Source organism: Epinephelus fuscoguttatus, linkage group LG10 (genome assembly GCF_011397635.1).
Source record: "Epinephelus fuscoguttatus linkage group LG10, E.fuscoguttatus.final_Chr_v1".
In the NCBI taxonomy this organism is placed as follows: Eukaryota; Metazoa; Chordata; class Actinopteri; order Perciformes; family Serranidae; genus Epinephelus; species Epinephelus fuscoguttatus.
Genome location: NC_064761.1, coordinates 7,179,308 through 7,199,151, shown reverse-complemented (window position 1 = coordinate 7,199,151; position 19,844 = coordinate 7,179,308). Strand labels below are relative to the sequence as shown.

Here is a 19,844-nt window from a genome sequence, read left to right as displayed (position 1 = left end):
AGTAACTCCGTTTTTATGCCTCTGTGCTAGCTATGGACATGGCTAGAGGCATTATGGTTTTGGGTTGTCCATCTGTCTATCTGCAGGTCGTCCCATTCTTGTATGTACGATATCTCAAGAATGCTGTAGGGGATTTCTTTTTTTTTTCAACTGTTTCAACTGTTTCAACTGTTCTTTCAACTGTTGACTTTGACTAAAGGATTAAATGATTTGAATTTGGTGATCATAGGTTGGAGGTCAAGGTTAGTGTGACCTTGTTTTTCTCATTCTTGAGACTGTGATATCCCAATGCCTTGAGGGAAATTCCTTAAATTGGACACAAACGTTCTTTTTGACCTGAGGATGAAGTGATTAGAATTTGATGGTTATAGGCCAAAGGTCACTGTGACCTTGTATCCGTCTTATTCTCATAGACGCAATATCTCAAGAACAAATCAAGGGAATTTCCTCAAATTTGGTACAAATTGGACTCAAGAATGAACTGATGACTTTAACTGGTCACTGTGACCTCATAAAATATGCTTTTGCCCAAAACTCACGAATTCATACACTAATTATGACAAAATTTCACAGAAACGTCTAATGGGATAAAATGATGAATTGATGATGTTATATATCCAGAAGACTCAACTTCACTCTGACATCATAATGCCCTCAAAAACACTTTCCTGGCCTTTATTTAACCTCGTAACTCAGGAACAGAAGAGGTTGTATTTGGTCAGATGCTGAATTGGTGCTCTTGGGTGTCCACCTTGAAACTGTGCTGATTGCATAGATCTCCTACGCTGTCAGGGGGAAGATGTGTGTGAAGCATACATGTTTGCATCGATGTGCAGCTTGACCAGTGTGCAGAGGCATACAACTGCAAGGCTGTAATTCTAGTTTTTAGAACAAATGTGAATAAAACAGGATGAAAGATCTGTACATAAAAACTATGCAGGTGGTTCAACAGGTGTTTTAATCAAATATACAGGCCTCCATCAACACAGAGCAACTTTGCTTTACCACATACAATATTCCTCAGTCCATGAAGAAGCATGCACATTCTTGGGAGTAGATTTTGATGAGAATTCCATATAAATCCCAGGATCTCAGTTGGTAATAATAAACCCCAGACTGACAAGAGTGTCAGACAGGTCTCTTAAGTGTTATACAACTCTCTCCATCACTTCATCTGTTTCACATCTCCATCATTTTTTATGTGGTGCGATCTGACCCCATTTCTCACATCCCTGACTTCTCCTTTCACTTCTCACTCACTGCCTCCATCTTTCTGTGCAGTCACTCTCCTCTCCCTCTGCTAATTATTCAGTCCCGCTGGGCTTTCTCTCTCTAACCCATTTTCTGTTTCTCCTCACTCAACAGGGAGCTTCCTCTCTACTGCTGTTTGCATGTTTCCTCTCTACCCAGAAAATGTATCAAAAAATAGCGCACGCTGCTCTCCACGTGCTCTAAATATGATGTGCAAATTTGAGAGATGCCTTTTTGATTTCATACATGTTTGCTTCATGCAGTTGTCTCTTTTTGTATGCGTGCGTGCATTTGTCACCCTGCGTTAGCCGACCCATGCGTCTTCTGCTGCGTGCCCGCCCACTGCGTCCATGAGAGATTCAATTATACGGTGTTTTAGGAAACACACACACACACACATCGGTACACACACACTTTGAGGAGCTCTGGTTCATGTTATCCTCCCACACCCCCTCCGCCCAAACACTCCTTCCATCACTTACTTTTCTCATTTAATAAAACACCACTTCACTACCCCATTACCTCTAAAACAATCTCTTCCTCATTTATCTTTTTCTCCTCCATCCCTCCCTCGCCCTCTTATCTAATCGTACCTCCAGCCCGTCTTCGCTCTCCTCTGTGGAAAATTTTGTTATACATCTTGCATTTGGCAATTTCTTCTTCCCATCTATCATTTCATTACTTAGCTTTTAAAGCAAACCCCCTCTCCTCTTCTGTTTCTTCCTTCTTTCTCTGCTGCGTCTTTTGTTCATAATTCTATTTTTTCACTGGATCCAATTGTAGAAAAATGATCTGTTTGACGTGATTTTCGAAATGGAAAAAGCAAGAGCAATATCTAAACCAAAGTCATCTTTTCAACCTCAAACAGCATAATTCCCCTCAACTTTAAACCCTTGGAAAGCAGTATCCATTTGTCTCCCTCGCTGCCATATCATTCATCTTGTCTCTTGAATAGTAAGTCTATCTTTAAAACCATCTCTCAGAGCTCTTGATCTGTGGGTAATTCTGAAATGGAAGCTCCTGCATTTTCCTCCGTGACCCAGATGCATCAGGCTGGAAAGCTAACAACCTCCAGCCCAGTGAAGAGCATCCTTGATGACAGCACTGGCAGCCCTGTGCGCGCATCACCAGCGGATGCTAAATCTCCGCAAATCCACAAGCAGTTAAGGGTTGCGTTTTTCTCAAAAGAGCCCAGAAAAGCAGCTGCACTGCCATTAGACACTGGTAGCAGAGAGAGACAACGAAAATGAGCAAGGTATTAGAGAGGATCGAGGTGAGAGAAACTCATCACGGCTCCTGCTCTCCACAAAGGGCCAATCGCCATCAATTACTGGAGTAAGCAAGTGAGAGACGGAGGGAGCGTGAGAAAAAGAGGACAGAGGGATTTCTGAACCCCCGCTTGCTGCAATCACTGTCACAAAGAGAGTGGGGCGATAAGGGGACAGTGTCAGAGCCTGACAGCAGCAGGGTGAAATTGCCGTCATTAAACAGTCAGCGAGTGGCAGAGGAGGGGAGAATTTCTGTGTCCAAAAATGTCCAACCTTAACCACTAAATACTGCCTCTATCAGCTCCGCCAACCTTTTGTTTTTGTTCTGTCTTCTCTCCAACTACAGTTTTTTCTTTTTTTTTGCAGAGCAGTACCTGCTATTGTACTTGTATGCATATCTGCTAAAGTTACCAGTTAATTTCTAGCTTCACCTCTGCTAGCTTTACACCTTTTTGCATTAATGTGTCAGTGGTAATGATCCATCAATAGAATATATGATATAACACTTTGGAAGGGCCATTTTGCGTAATGGGTACTTTTAAATCTTAAAACTGCATTAATTGATATTTATAGTCACTTGGAGTGGCTCTGTGACAGTCCTCTAGAATTTGAAAATTTGATGTTGTCAGAAATCAGATGTTCATGATAGAACTTTTAATGTTTCATCAAAATGTAGAAACAACTGAGAAGATTATTTTAAATGCAAACTATGGAAATGATCCATCATACCAAAATTGCTTAGTACTGTCTTTGCAGGCACCTGCAGATGAAGAGGCTGAAGGTGGTTGAGCACCTTCCTCTTCATAACCAAAGGACCCTTTTGTCAAGGCCTTTATCGTTTTTCTTTTTTTTTGTTAGGTGTGCCTTTGGCCCTTATCAAGTGAGCTGTTGTTTGAGAACACCCAGTAGCCCTTTATGTGCAGAGATCACACTGCAAAGTCCCTTTTTTATGCCGCAGAACAAGGTGTGTGATTTTAGACAGCATGCTGGCATCACCTGCGTGACAGGTGGAACATGTAACACAACGGCATTGGCCTCAAGTGTGACATATAACATATTCGTTGGCAGCACTTTATAACTAATAACAATGACATTAACATGTCAGTAACAATCATCTACCATCCCTGTTATAAAGCGGCTGATCTAGTCCTCTGCTTGGAGGGTCAGGAGCTCCTGGACCTCATTGTTCGCCCAGTTTGCAGACATTGTCAGTTGCTGTTCTTCTTCTTTGAGTTAGCTGCTAGCTTCTATCAGCTACTTTTTAAATCTCCCATGGTGGGTCGCATGCATAACACATTGTCAAAACATCACACCCATTCTGCCCATGATCCCCTCCTGCTGACTGTCCCTTTGATACAGAATGATTTCCGCGCTGATACTACCTGCGATGACAGCTTAAAGGTGAGACAACTCTGTACCCCAGATTGTACCATTCATATAGTAAAAGGGGGTAGCGAAGCCAGCCCCCGCCTGGATTTTCATGCTTGTCTGTTATGGTATGGTTGCTTAGAGTAGCCAAGATGCACAAGAAGATCCATATTTCAGCAATAACCTCTCATATTTGATGTACAAGTTGAAATAGTGATTATAATAAAATTTGAAGTCATTTAACTGTGCTTTTTTTTAATTTAGAAAAGGGAGCTCCAAAGTTAAAATATCATCAAACAGCCTAATCATCTTTTCTTTCATGGGTTAGCTGAAAGGATGACCCTGACTATGACTATACAGAGAATATGATTGTACTGTACAGTTTTTGAGAAATTTAAAGGAAAAGTCAGCTCAAATTATTTCCTCATTTATTTTTCATAATCCCCTTCTGATTTCATGGTTGCGGACAATTACAATAGTATGATACATTTGTTGAAACATTCCATGTTAGATTCTGTTTGAATACAGGTTGCTATAATTCAACAGGTTTAGCTGTAAATTATGTTGGTGTATGGTGGTTTGAAATATATTTTTAACTTTGAGCACCTGTCCCTCTAGGGGTCTCTGCATGGCTCTGTGTCTTAGGATCCTTTTCCATTTGGTTTAAATGTAATATCTGGCACATAAATAGAAAGAAAATGCATTCATATTAATTTAGATATAACTTTTATAGAGCAGCCAAAGATTTATCTACCAACTGCATGTGTTATACGTATCTCCAAACTGTCAGTTTAGTTTCATGGCAGTGCTTTTGTTGATTCGCGATGTTGATTCATATGCTCTGATAAAGTCACTAAATAAGAAGATGAGTGGTTGGCTTTGTAGTCGTTTTCGCAGTAGTTTTGCTTTCCAGCTGGGTTTTTGGACAGTTTTACAGAGTGACTCAGTGAGGAACAATATTTTCAGACTTCATTTCCATATCTTTGATGTTCTCTTGCTCAAACTCTCACTCCTTAACATTTATTATTCCCACTTGTTCCACTCTGAATTTTAAAAATCTCCCTCTGCTGCTGCACTCCTTTCTTCCAGCTGTGACAAGTTATGTAACCTCTTCCTCTCTCTTTTCTCCATCCTAATAATTCTCTTTATGTATCCCTGCAGCTCCCTCTTCTTCCCCTACACACACACACACACACACACACAGACACACACACACACAAACAAACAAACCCTCTTTGGTGACTAAAAGCTCGTCTCTGAATCTCACAGCAGCAGCAGAAGCTTTCCTCCCCAAAAAAGAACTTGGCTGCAGAGAAAAGATCAAACGCAGAAACACTGGCTCGCTCCTGCAGCACTTGCAAAAAGAACCAGGGAGGGAGGGGGAGGATTTTGGGAACATTAAACAGCACACGGGGCGGGGGATGGGGGGATTCCAGGCATAGGACGGTTTGAAATTGTGTGTGTGTGTGTGCTTTTGCAGTGTGAGTTTTAAGCCTAGAGGATGGCAGAGTGATTAGGATTGTAGTTTAAATTTAGAAATTTGGAGACAGGGAACCTGCTACCCAGAGGATTTCTCTCTCTCTCTCTCTGTCTTCTCTTATTGAAATCAGAACAGAGCACTTTCAGAGGCGTATGGTTGAGTGTAGCCAAAAAAATTTTTTGTTTAATTGCAGCGGCAGACATGCAGAGTGTTACTTATATCCACAAATGTCTTTAGGGGAGGAGAGAGATGAGATTTCAGGGGATTGGGGTACAGTTTGAAGAATAATTATACAATCCTTTGAGGAATCACAAGTGGAGATTTAAAGAGAATCCAAAAGAAAGATGATGCTGTTAATTTGCTCCGGGGATGGTGGGCATAGAGTTTAAGCCCAATCATTCAGTGCCCTAAATCTTAACAAGCAACTCAGATTTTACTTTTCATGGATATTGTTACTCAGCTTGTGAAGGCCGGGAGCAGCAAACTAATATTAGTAGAGTTTGGTTGAGCTTAAACTGGTTTCATTCTAAGCAAACCAACTGAACATTTGTCATTTTAACCTATTTGGGCAAATTAAACATTAGCCTACATCAGCAACCTGTGCTGACAGCACCATGGCGCCAGTATTATAACAATGTGATGAACATAATATTATGTTTATTTATAAAGGGACTAACAGAGACAACAGTGTCTGACAGGCCGCGAAGGAGATACTGCACCATTATGGCAACATGTTGGATGTGAAACTGATGAAAGAGGTTTCCTAATTTATTTCACATGATGCAAAGCGATGTTTAGTACTTTGATGTTTAGTTTCCAGTACTTTGAAAGAGGCACAGTGGATGAAGAACAGCTGAGTCATTAAGTTGAATTGAGGAATTATCTACATGATGCCTCCTTATTTCAGGACAAAGAAACGATATTTGCTTTAAAATTAAATATCGTAATCGACCAACTTGCTGATAATATTGGTACATCGTCGGTTTTTAAAATGACCCATCAGAATCGGCCAACATGCTTTTTCTTTTGCACAATAAATGAATATTACGTATGCATGCATAATATGATGGTAATTCCACAACAGAAGAAACTTGAGGATCACTAAAATTAGGTGGGAAAAAAGTGGATATATTAATACTGGTACTAGTTATGGGCCAAAGTTGTTATATATTGGCATATCGGGTATTCCAGTCTCATCTCAAGTGTTCATCCAATATTTGTTCACAATATGTAACAGAAGTGCATATTTAATGTATTTAGTGTGGACAGAGAGCTCCAATGTTAGACTATGCAACGTGATAGTTTTGATGCTCATTTGCTATTAGGACATGGTGTCATTATATTCCACTTGGTAGCAGTTGATGAAATAAGTGCGTAAAATTTGGTATACTGGTCCGGCTCTTAATATCATACTGGTTTGAAAAAATTTACACTGGCCCAAGCCAAAATGCTAGTGCAACTCCTAGCAGCAAAAAGCCTGTGGATGTAGTGTTAGCATCAGCAAAACCACTTGTGACCTCTGCCCCTTCTAGTGGTAAGAAGACCTGTTCTTGTAAGTAACCCAGTTTGTGTTAATCACCTGTTACTAGTGAACCGACTCAAGAAACAACTTTTGTTCCTTTTTGTTCACTGATCCCTCTCAAGATGAACTGTGATAACCTTTGTGATCATCTAATGTTGCATCTTGTGCCTCATACTCTTGTTCCTGGAATAAGATTAAAAGATTGAAGATTAAAGTTCCACTGATTGTCACACACCTGAGTGTGTGAAATATGTTTTCCGCATTTGACCCATCATGTGGTGATATAACCCCCCAATTCCAACCCCTGATGCTGAGTGCCAAGCAGGGAGGCAGTGGATCCCATTTTTATAGTCTTTGGTATGACCCGGCCGGGGATTGAACCCACGACCTCCCAGTCTCTGGGTGGACACTCTACCACTAGGCCAATGAACTGCAAGACTGATGACACTCACATCAGCCTCAGCTGTACTTTGTGTTTAGTGCTGATAAAAAATGTTAGAATGCTAGCACACTAAACTAAGATGGTGACAGGCGGCTGAAGATCTGCATATTAGCATTGTCATTGTGAGCAACTTAGCATGCTGTTGTTAGCATTTAGATCAAAGTTCTGCTCTGCTTAAGTCAGCCTATGACCTCACACAGCTGCTAGCATGGCTGAAGACTTTGGGGTACATCCCAATTTATTTTATTTGATCATTTCCTGATCCTTGCTTGATCCTGAAATCCTTCTGGTCTGTAAGCCTGGAGGCTGCTCATATGTCTGCTCTGAGGAGCGCGGACCAAGTCTTCCAACTTTATGGATGTGAACTACTAAATCATTGGGAGTACTCCATAACACACAATATATTCCACTAACCCTCTTAGATGTAGCCAGACATTGCTCAAACCCATCAAACTTCTTTTCTAAATACTGGCTGAAATCCCAGCGTTTTCGAAGATATCAAAATATGTCGTGCAAAATTTTGTGAAAATTTGTTGAAATTGATGCACAAATCTGTAAACCAATAAACCTCTCCCTCCTCCCTCCACTCATTCATGCCTCCTAATCTCACTTCTCATGGTAATCTCAGAGTTCATATTAATCTTTATCTTGTTGTTGACACCTCGTCACACGCAAGTACTCGTGGCGTCCATCATACTGAAGTCACTTATTGGCCTTCATTAATTTCTTCAATTCAATCCATCAAACTTCATTTAGCCTCTGTTCTGAAGCACCTTTACTCAAAATCTAGAAATACAGCGACAGTGAAACACTGGAAGAAAGTAAAATGTGAAAACGTGACTGAAGAATATAAACTACTCAAGTAAAAAGGTCAAACAACAAACAACAGGATGAGTCTAATTTTAACACTTTGGCTTATCTCACCTCTGCAGGCTTACTCTGTTATTGATATGTGACTGTTTACAGGCGTTCACTTTTATCACTAATGATGTCCTTGAGTTCTACAAATGCAATCATGTGCAGGGTCTAAAACTCAAATCGGTCCTAATAAACAGAGACACAAGAGCATATATACATATTTTTGAGACTGTAATCAAAGTACACTGATAACTTAAATGAAAACAATAACATGACAGAAATTATATTATTTAATTAACATTTTTTGGTAATGATGAGCCTTTAACTTTCACTTAACAACTGCCTTTTAAAGCCTGTGTCACTCCTTACTGTCATGGATCTGATGGCACTAACAGTGCTCCCTCATTCACACACACACACACACACACACACACACACACACACACACACACTCACACGCACGCACGCACTCACGCACACACACACTCACACATCACCTGCGATTAGTAATTCCCATCTGTCCATTGCGATAGCGAGGTATTAGCGCTGAGCTAAATCTCTGAAAATCCTGGTTTATCACACTTGCGCATCCCACATTATCCTCTTCTAAACACACATGTGCGTGCACACACAAACACACACGCTCACACACAGAAGTCATTGCCATTGTCTCCTCATGGGTCTTCTTGGGTTAGGGGAAAAAATGGCATCTCTGCGGCAGGTCAGTGGTTTGTATCCTACTCTGACACACACACACTCTGAAACACACACACACACACACACACACACACACACACACACACTAATACATGGCATGAACAAGAAAAGACTGATTGCTATTTAAGGCCATTAATTATGAATGGAAAGTTGGAATTAGTTGTACTGTAAATAATCCACAGCACTAATTCAATCAATACAACAGAAACACATCAGTGCTTTTTAAAGGAAAATTTGCTCATTCACTCATTATTTACTTTGTCACTTTCTTTGTTTGACACCAGCTTTACAGCCTCGTTGTGGTGGCGACGTATAGTTAAGCAATCGTGGTGTAGTTTGTTTATAGCCTAACGTTAGCTTTATAGCTTTTTACTTTTTAATCATTAAAGTGAGGGCGTCGATAGAGTAGTGGATAGTGCTGGCGCCCCATGTACAGAGGCACCTCCTCACTGCAGCGGTCGCGGGTTTGAGTCTGGCCTGCGACCCTTTGCCTCGTGTCGGTCCCCGCTCTCTCTCTCTCTATCTCCCCATTTCACACACTGTCCTATCCATTAAAGGCAAAAGCCCACAAAAATAATCTTTAAAAAAAAAAATCATTAAAGTGGTGTTCATATGTGAAGTTTATCTTTCATAACAAAACGTGAAAAAAACTTTTGTTTATCACAGAGCTTTATTTCTGCAATAATCCATAATCCAGTGGGAAAAATCCCATAGGCTTTTTGATGAAGGACCCTGAGTGATGTTAACCTATGCGTCTGCCCTCAAAAAAGGTCAACTGTGTATTACTCTATATTGTGACATATGATTTTCATCGTATTGCTCAGTCCTGCATTAAGTCTAAAAACATGGAAAAATAGGAATAAATGAATCCTCAGTGTCCAGTTTCCTGGTTTACATGCAGCTCAGCTCAGCCTGCTGCTGTTGCTTTTTTAATTGGATCAATGATTGGATTGATGAATGGAAGCTCTATTTATTAAATCTGCTGATGCAGGTTCTTGGGCTGACACTGCAACACTGACACATCCCACAACCCCACTTTGCACACACAGTTTAATCCGGTTTAGCAGTCCGTGTGCACGGATTGTACCATTAGTTATTTTTCTACCACAGGAGCTTTGATGGACTCAGAAGAAAACCTTGCCTGCTAGCTTGCCTTGACTTGACTACCTGTCTAGTTATTTTGCTTACTAGCACGTTGCTAGCAAGCTTGCTAGACTGGACAATAGGGCTGGGTGGTATGACCTAAAATTTATATCACGGTATAAATCGAATCCCTTCACGGTAACGGTATATATCACGGTATAAATTTACGTGTAAAAGTTATTATAGAAGTGTTTCTGAATGGGTTTTGTAGTCCCTTAGCAAAGCTAAATTGATTAAAAAAAAAACAACCCAACAACAACGAAAGCAAAGATATAATGTATTGTTTAGAGCATTTATTGTGCAGAATGCAGATCTCAAAACTCAAAATTAAAACCCAGTACTCTATGGTGCAAAATGTCCCCTGGGATCTATATCAAAAGGTAATTTCCTTCTTTTAGCAAAATCCTAAATGACTGAGTTGTGTTTTTCCACCTGGACCTTTATGCTCTGCCATTTCTCCTCTAATCATCACGCTGTAACCTGTGACAGGCTGTTATGATACCACAACTATCACACATTTACATATGGAGTTTTTTGTGGAGCCCCTAGCGTCACATAGGTTTACATTACCAAAGGTTTATGACAAACTCTCTTGCCGAAAACCAACTCCCGTGTGCGCACGGCGAGAGAGGGAGAGACGCTGTGCTGCTGCCAGAGGAGACACTGAATGAGTTCCCTCTGAGCGGTAAGTCGCTAAAAGAGTCTGAGAAGTCCGGGGCTGTTCATAAAACATTAACTCACTCACTCACAAGTTCTCCAGCAACACATGTTGCACGTGCTGAATCACGGACGTGAACCAGCTTCTCTTGCTCCACTGTCTCTGTGCTCGCAGCCATTTTCACACTGAGGCAGGTGTGATGACGTCATCAACGATAGGACGGTAGAGCGCAAATCTCTACCGTGGGCCAAATTTATATCATTTCTACCGTCTACCGCATATACCGTGCAGCCCTACTGGACAATGGCGTGTCAATGTATTGGGGACTGTCACTTTTGTCTCTTGTATTGTTACTAAGAGAGGTTTCATCATTAGCATCCAGTATTGAGACAATAGTGACCTGTATCTTCATTTTACTCTGCTGTTTTCTGATATATGTGATGGGATTTATGGGGGAGATATGTGGCACAAGAGATCAGTACAACTCATCAATATGCACAGTGTTACTGTTTTTTTTTTCTTTTAATTTTGGAAGGGCAGCACTGTTGCCTGAGAGCTTATCAGTCTGTCAGCATGTGTCGTGTGTTTGTGCATTTGCATTTGTAGCATTTCTAAACAGATAAGCAATGAAGTCTGAGTTATTATTGGTTTATCTCTGGCAGGGACACCTGTCTGACACACACACACACACACACACACACACACACACACACAGCGTACGCTGCATGTTTAAACAGAAGATGGAGCATGAATGTCAAACTTCAGTAAGCGTTTGCTGAAAAATGCCTCCTGAAATTGAGCGTTATGCCGCCTACATTACATATATGTGTGTATGAACGTGTGTGTGTGTGTGTGTGTGTTTCTATGTATATATGTAATATGTATGTAAATAAGGTACAGCAGTGGCCATGGACACACGCATTAATCGCCGAGACGTCTGCTAGTGCACTGTCCCTGCGGGTTTGATGTCAAGGAAGGTGACGTGTGTGTGTGTGTGTGTGTGTGTGTGTGTGTGTGTGTGTGTTTTATCACTTCAGGTCTGTTACTTGTCCACATATAAATGACTTTACCTTCTGCCCTGTCCTTTCCATATTTCTCATTTTATCCAATTTTTCTTCCTCCTTCTTTTCTCTTTATTCTTTCTTCTTCCTTTGTTCCACTCTTCCTCTACTAATCCCTCGACTTATCTTTTTGTTTATTCTTTTATCCAACTACTTATATCTTTATCATATCTGCTTCCTCAGCTCTCACTTTTTTATAACGTGTTCCCCTCTTTGTTCTCTCCTTTATCCCCACTTAGTCATATTTCCTCCTTGTTCAAGAGGACTAATGAAAACATTTTTTTTCGGTGGTGTACAGTAAGAAGAGCAGTTTAGAATGGGGTGATGCAGCTGAACAATAGATTAAGCTAAAAGAGCTAAATCTACTCTTAAGAAACAAAGACACATACAAATTAGTAGCAGATAAATTGACCATTGCATCTTTCTCTTCCTTTTCTCTCCCCCTGTGAATCAGAGTCCCTTGGCACATTAACTCTATTCCAGCACCTAACATTTTAATAACAGTATGGACGCTGCATAAAGCCAAGTAATAATGATAATTTGACATTTAGAATCAGTTTGCATACAAGGTTTAGCTCATTAGAGGCCAAATATATATGATTAACTCTGCCATGCAAAACTGATGCAGAGCCTGTAGCCTGGAGTAGAATTTCATTTAACTCCCCTACCCCACAATTTAATAGGAATCTGTATGTTATTGCTAAGCAGTGTTCCATAATAATATCAAAGTGAAACCCTGAAGGCTCTTAAACTAAACTAACAGTTATTTTCAAGGTTTTTATGGATGGACTTTCTGGCCATATGCTCACAAAAAGCTTCATGATTAAAAATAAAGCTGTTTCCTTAGTTGTGACTCTGTGTCCTAATCCAGCAAGACAGTAGCTATAATGACCCTGGTGGTTGTATACAGTTTGAACCATATAAAAATGTTATATTAATCTGTACAAAAGTACAGTAGTAAACTGTATTTTTCCATGTTTTTGTGTCTAAGTGACTAATGGAAAACAGTTTTTTAAATGGTTCAATTCTGAGTGAACCGACACCAGCAGAACAAGCTGCAGTGTAACCACTCAAGGCATTTGGCACTGTCATTGTATATCCAACAAATGTTCTTGTTTTTTGCCACTGACAGGTTCAGATTGTTATTCAGTGTTCGACAACTTTATGAAAAGGATTCCCACAGAGGTAGACCTTTTTTGTGAAAGAGTAAGATCCTTTTTGTTTAACCAGAAACAGCCCTGAAATTGCGATCGCCAAACCCACCAGACTACATTTAAACAATTAATGGATGAATCATTGGTGTTCTTTCTGGCATAGTTACTTGTGGTCTCTAATTGCAGCATGTACATTTTGAGCATTTTTGGTCAAGGACTTTTTGAGTTATTCACAAAAAGCTTTGTGGACTGACCGACCAACCAACAGAGTGACCTATAAAAGAAAAAGAAAAAAAGTATTTTCTATATCTGAAAATACAAAATACATGTATTTTATTTTGATACATTTATTTGAGGGGTATTTTGTGTCAAAATACATTTTGATGTATTTTTGCCTATCTCTGTATATACTCAGCTTCAGTCCACTTTGTTGGTGTTTAGCCTCAAAAACAACATCTGGGAATTTTTATAATGAGGACTAGCAGCTTTACAGAACCTCACAGACAATGATTATAGATGTGTCACAGTGATGGCTGACAATATTAAAACAACTACAATTTGTATTTTTGCACAAATATATGAATTCAAGCACTTTCAATAACCAAGGGCTCTAGTTTCGCAGACTTGGCGTGGCGGGGGCGCAGCGCACCTGCGCTTCGCCAACTGGGTGTGGCCAGGCGGATTTTGCAAGTTTGGCACACCTGCGCCTGGCGCAGCTACTCCTCTTTCCCACCTCCGTCCCTCCTACTGGGTTTTACACACATCACACCCTCTCCTCGCCCTTAAATGCGCCGCGCATTTGACTTTTCTAAGATGACAGATGCTGAATATATACTCCCTATCTGATGCTGTGGCTGTTTGTGGATGGCTGAGAGGGACGTGAACTCATTAGTTTGCAGCTGTGTTAATCAAATCAGGTTGGGTTTCCATTATGTGTGCCAAACGGTGCCAATCCCCTTTGATCTGACATCAGATATGACGGGACAGTCGATATAGAGATACATTTATGTGCTGATTGCAGATAGTTACATTGAATAGAGTTTTTTTGGGGTATTTATTGCATCGTTAATGTGCCTGATATTCTGGAAACCTGCCTGTGAGGTTTTGGTGACGTGTGCGCACTGTCCGCTGGTCAGCCAAACTTCGGCTTACACCGGCTGCGCTCCGCCTGTGCTGACAGTAGACGTGGTTTCAGCTGGCGAGCTTTTAGCGCACCTTCGGCGAAGCCTTTTGGCACGAAACTGTCATTGTGCCAAGCTGGATCTGTCGACACCTCCCCCTGCTGCGCCGCCACACTCATCTCAGCACACCTCGGTCTGCCAAACTACCAAAATGAGCGTGCCTTGGGTTGCGCTGCTCAAAACTAGCTCTGCGTGGGGTTCGCCACCCTGCACTGCGCCGGGAAACTAGAGCCCCAAATTTGTATTTGTATTTATTTTTATAAACCTTTCAAGGCCTTAATTTCTTTCTTCTTAAATTAAAAAAACTTGAAAGATTTGTCAGTACCCGTGGGAACCCTCTCTGGAATAGCCCCGCCCACTTTTAAATTCTATGTGGAGGGGATGGAGGGCGGGGCCATCAGTGTTCGGTGCGCTGTGATGCGTCAAAGCACCAAAGAATCAAAGGATTTGGAATGTTCAAAAACTGCTCAATAGTCCAGGAGATCACACAATTTCAGTCACACATTTCTGTCACGTACTGAGTCTATTACAGAGATAATCTTACACACACAGTGAGTATTCCTGAGAGAAGCAGCCTGTTGGCCATCAATACAGACAACGATGGACAGAAGAACTAACAACAGACAGATACCAGCTGGTGAAGCTGCGAGCCGTCATGGACTTCCCCAACATCACTACCATCAGCACAGCAATGCCTCTTGGGGAAACCTTGAGGACATGGAACACCAGAAGTTCTGCCACATCATAAAGAAGAAGAAAGACCAGATCAAGCGCCTTGAGGAGCAGCTCGAGGTCAAAGACAAGTGGTTCATCTCTGAGTGCAAAAAACAAGCTGAGAGAGTCTGTAAGCTGGAAACAGAGAACCACCAGCTCACATTGGCTCTCCAACGCCAAGAGAAGGAGAGCAAGCAGCAGTTTGAGGAGATGGTTGCCAGGTATGAGGCTGAAAGACAAATGCCTCAAACCAAATCAGCCAGGTTTTGAGGCAGGAGTTTGAGAGCCAGGTACGGAGTGAGTACCAGCAGAAGGAAGTCCAGATGGAAAAACAGATCCATCAGATGGGCGCCGACCTCCTGAAAATCTGCAAGGAGCGACACAGTCTCCTTCTGACACTGGCAGAGGCACACACAGCGATGACCAGCAAAGATGCTGCTCTCCAGCAGAGCAAAGAAGCCTGGCAGGGGAAATATGAGGCTCTGAGTAAGAAAATGGAAGAAAAAAAACAAGAGATGTGAGACGCAGGAGATGGAATTCACCATCAAGGTCTCTCTGATGGAAGAACAAATCCATCAGAGAGACATTGAGATCCTCTGTCTCACTGGGGACAACAACTGTCTCGCTAAAAAACTTGCAGAGACAGCACAAGAGCTGACCTCTAGAGATGCTGAACTCCTCCAGAGCCAGACATCCTTGCAGGAGAAACTCCAGACTCTGAAGGACAACCTCTATAAAGAGGCTGAAGAAAGACAACAGAGCTGGGAGTCACAGCAAACTCAAGTTGCAGTCAAGGTCCTGGCACGATAAGAGCACCACAAAGCACCTGGCTGAGAAACAGCAGAGCTGGGAAAGAGAGGTGGCACAGCTGATCGCCGACAAGGCAGAACTGGAGGACCTCTGCTTGTATATTAACAAGAAGAGGAAAGGCTTCTCACTGTTTCCAAGGAGGTCTTCTGACAACAGAGAGACCCAGCTGCAGAAGATGAAAACCAAAATGCAGCAGAAAGCAGCAAAAGCAAGAGGAGATGAGAAGACGTAGGGAGAAATGGAGGCTGCTGATTGTTCAGCTCAGGCTGGGCATCAGTAGCTCCCATAGCTTCTTACATTTATGTGGGGTTTTCTCCGGGTGCTCAGGTTCACCCGTCAATGTCAGTCAAAAAACCCAAAATGCTCTAGAAGGAAGAACAAACTAGAGCAGACGAGAAGGCGGCGGTAGAGGAGGAGGCAATTGTTGCTCAGCTCAGGCTGGGCAACAATTGCCTCCCAGAGATGTCTGTCTCTCAGTCATCCAGGTCATGATACTCAGAAGTGCTATATCGTAGGCAAAGGGACACAGGCAAATCCATATAGCACTTACAGCTTCCATAGAGGGTTTTCTCCTGGTGCTCAGGTTTTCCTGTCAATGTCAATCACATTAGATTATACCATCATTAGTCATAATAAAATAACATCAAATTGGAGTTCAATGTTGCTGTGTCTTTGGATGAAAACAAACAGCATAAATACAATGTTATGACATTATGGAAGGTAAAAAATGTAAGAACTGGTTATGGTTTAAACTAGGGATGTCCTGATCCCATATTCGGATCGGTACCGGCCGCTGATATTAGCAAAAAACGTGCATCGGATCGGACTGCGTGGAAAAATGCAGATCCAAGAACTCTGATCCAGTTTTTCATGGAGTCTGATCCAGGTTTTCCGACCAGTTGTCTATTTGTTTGTGCAGTGCTCCGCAATTCAAGCAGTCCGCTCCAGATAATTAATCCACCAGACCAGCATGCAGACACACAGGAAACAGCAGCACCAGGCTGGCACTCTGGAGTCTTTCTGCTATTTTAATTTCAATGTTAGACATTTTAAAGATTTCTTGTGTTGATTTATTTTCTATTTATTAAGGGGCCAAAGCAGCCAAAGCAAACCAGCTATATTTTTTTTATTTAATGTTAATGTTCAAGTTTAAAGTTTGTTTATTTAACCCTGTTAACAATAAACAGGTCAGTTTCTCATACCAACTGTTGTGGACCATTCTAACTAACCCGATTAAGTAGTTGTTCTTGTTAGAGTAATATTGCTTGATCGAACCTTTTCTAACATGACTGACATGACATGACTACGCGCTTGGATTGGATCAGTATCAGTATCGGCTAAAACTCAAGGCTGTAGTATCGGTATCGGATCGGAAGTGAAAAAGCTGGATCAGGACATCCCTAGTTTAAACACCTCTGAAACTGATCATTGAAACTGATCAGTGACAAAATGATCAGTGTATTAAAAGGCGTTCAAAATGGTATTTAATCATCATTTCAGTAACTTTATGTTTCATCCACAATTAAATTGTCATGTCTTAGGGTTGTCCTGCAAAATGAGAAAGTAGTCATTTCAGTTCAAGCCACTGTCTGATTTTAGCAGGAAAATATTAACAATTTGTGAGCAGAAATATTTGTTCATGTCCTGCAGGTGGAGACTCTGAGGATTCTATAAATAATTCATCAACTTTCTGTGTTTTTCAAAGATTCTTAGAGGTATTTATCTTTTAGAATAACAGATGCTTAGCTCCGTAAATGTAATGATAATACATGAAAGGCACAATCTGGGGCTAAAATAATCCCAGCCAAAGTTACATCCCTGTGACAGGTTTGGCCTTTTTCCTGCCAGACTGGATGATGAAGACACAGAAGGACGTAGGCTATTGAAATCATTCATGTCTTTTTGGGCTTTATGAAACCACATCGGTGGAAAACATTTCAGTTTCCCAGCTGAGTGTGTCTCTAAAGTGACAGTGGGAAAAAAAAGGCTGCACACAGAGACCCCTGCTGAGAGAGGGGAGCTCAGCTGGAGCTAGCCTATAGACATTTAGCTACACAAACATACACATAGGCATCCTTTCCAAAATACATATAGTAAGAGTACATATTCTCCACAGAGACTTGCATGTTTGCCTGTGCTTCCACACATCCATATAACAGCATATGCAGAAAGAAAAACACATTCACATTAAAGTCAAACATAGATGCTGTTTGAAGTGAGTGTAACGTATAACTTAGGAGCTTAAAATGCTATCAGAGACCATTGTGAAAACACACCCAACACATTTAATTTATAATGATATAAAACCTGTAATTGCAGGTAAATACACAGCACTAAAGCCCATTTTGTTAATATGTCTGAAGCTTATTATGACAAACAGATTAGCATATTAGTTGCTGCATTCAGTGAATGGACTTACAATAAATCCATTAAAAAACATTTTCCCTCTTACCTGTTGTGGTATTCGTCAATCTAGATTGTTTTGATGTGAGCTGCAGAGTGTTGGAGATATCGGCTGTACAGATGTCTGCCTTTCCTGGAATATAATGAAACTCAGCTTGTGCTGCTCATGACCTGGTTACTCAAGATAATCCACAGACCTTGTCTTGAGTAAATGCACACTTCCTTTTGCACTGTGATATGGTTATGGGTGTGGTTTGGTAGGAAAAAAATAGTTCCTACTGCTCACAACAAGGCCTGTGGATTATCTTGAGTAACCAGGTCATGATTTATTGAAAGAGACATTGCTGTTGCAAGTTTTTTTTTTCTTTGAGCAACATAAGCTGAGTGCCATCTAGTTCGATTATACTGAAGGGAAGGCAGACATCTTGACAGCCGATATCTCCAACGCTCTGTAACTCACACCAAAACCAGTAAAACAGCCCTACAGGTAAGAGGAAAAACATTGACTTTTTAAAAATTATTATTATTATGGGGGTAAACTGTCCCAGAAAAAGTTGTCCTCCTCATTATGTAAAGTATTGGGCTCCCCTCTCTGCTGCTCACTCAGACCTGTGTAATTTGATATTTGATCAATCAACATCATTTGATACACATGTCAAGCACCTGACCAAATCTTGTTTTTTCCATCTGAGAAATATTAATAACTGAGATCTATTGTTTTAACTTCTGAACTGGACGTGATTATACATGTCTTTATCTCTTCTCGCATTGACTACTGTAATGCACTTTTCTCCTCATTGAGTATGTCTGCTCTTGCTCGACTGCAAGCTATCCAGAATGCTGCTGCAAGACTACTAACTACATCAAATAGATGCTCTCATATTACCCCGATACTAAAATCCCTTCACTGGCTCTCTGTTGTGTATAGGATCCAATTCAATATTGTCATTCTGACCTACAGAGCATTACACAGTCAGGCTTCCTCTTGTGTGGCTGAACTACTTCGTCTGTACTCGCTCTCCTCAATCAATTACACAATTTTTTTTGTCTTTTCCTTGCACTTGCCTTAAGACTCATGGCGATTGAGCTCTGCCTGCTCCCTTACGATCTGCAGACTCTGTGATGTCTTTTAAAAGCAAGCTAAAGATGCACCTCTTTAGGCAGGTGGTTGGGTAAATTGAATTTACCAGATTTGTATTTCATTATTTTTTTTTTTGTATTGTTGCTGTGTATTGTGAATTCTTCCTTTTTTTGTCCGTGCAAATAGTTTTGCTAGTTTTGCACTTCCCACTGTGTGGCTTTGTCTTTTCGTTTTCTTTCTTGTTGTATATTGCCCTTGTGAAGCACTTTGTGACCACAAGTTTATCCAGATTATCTAGACCACTTAATCTGGATGTGAAACTGAAAGTTAAACCAGCTAAAATATTGGCAATAATCCCTCATTACACCAGAAAATTAGAAAGAAATGACCCTTTTATGCAGTTGCCCCAAATAACATGTCTCTTTGTCATGTCAGCTCAGTTGTCTAATATTCCAATAATTACCATAGTCATCACACAACAGCAGCACATATAAAATGTCAAAGTCAAAATACATAAATAATAATGGTATTGTTGTAAGACGAGAGGGTTGAAGGCAGTAAATAATGCAGAGCCCCTACCCCCCTCAGAGCAGCCTCTCTACCTGAATGTGTCACTCAACCAGCCTGTTAAATATTCTAAACAGCTGCTTTTATTACGGCTGTACAGCTTACCTGATAACACTAATTGCACCCAGCAAACACAAACACACTCACACACACACACCCTGTCCTC

The 19,844-nt window shown here is 41.0% G+C and overlaps 1 protein-coding gene across 2 annotated transcripts in view; it reads left to right on the top strand.

Annotated features, from left to right (window-relative positions):
* The window catches only part of pik3r3b (phosphoinositide-3-kinase, regulatory subunit 3b (gamma)), a 293,170-nt gene that overhangs the window by 36,880 nt on the left and 236,446 nt on the right, over positions 1 to 19,844 (top strand). The window lies entirely within an intron of this gene.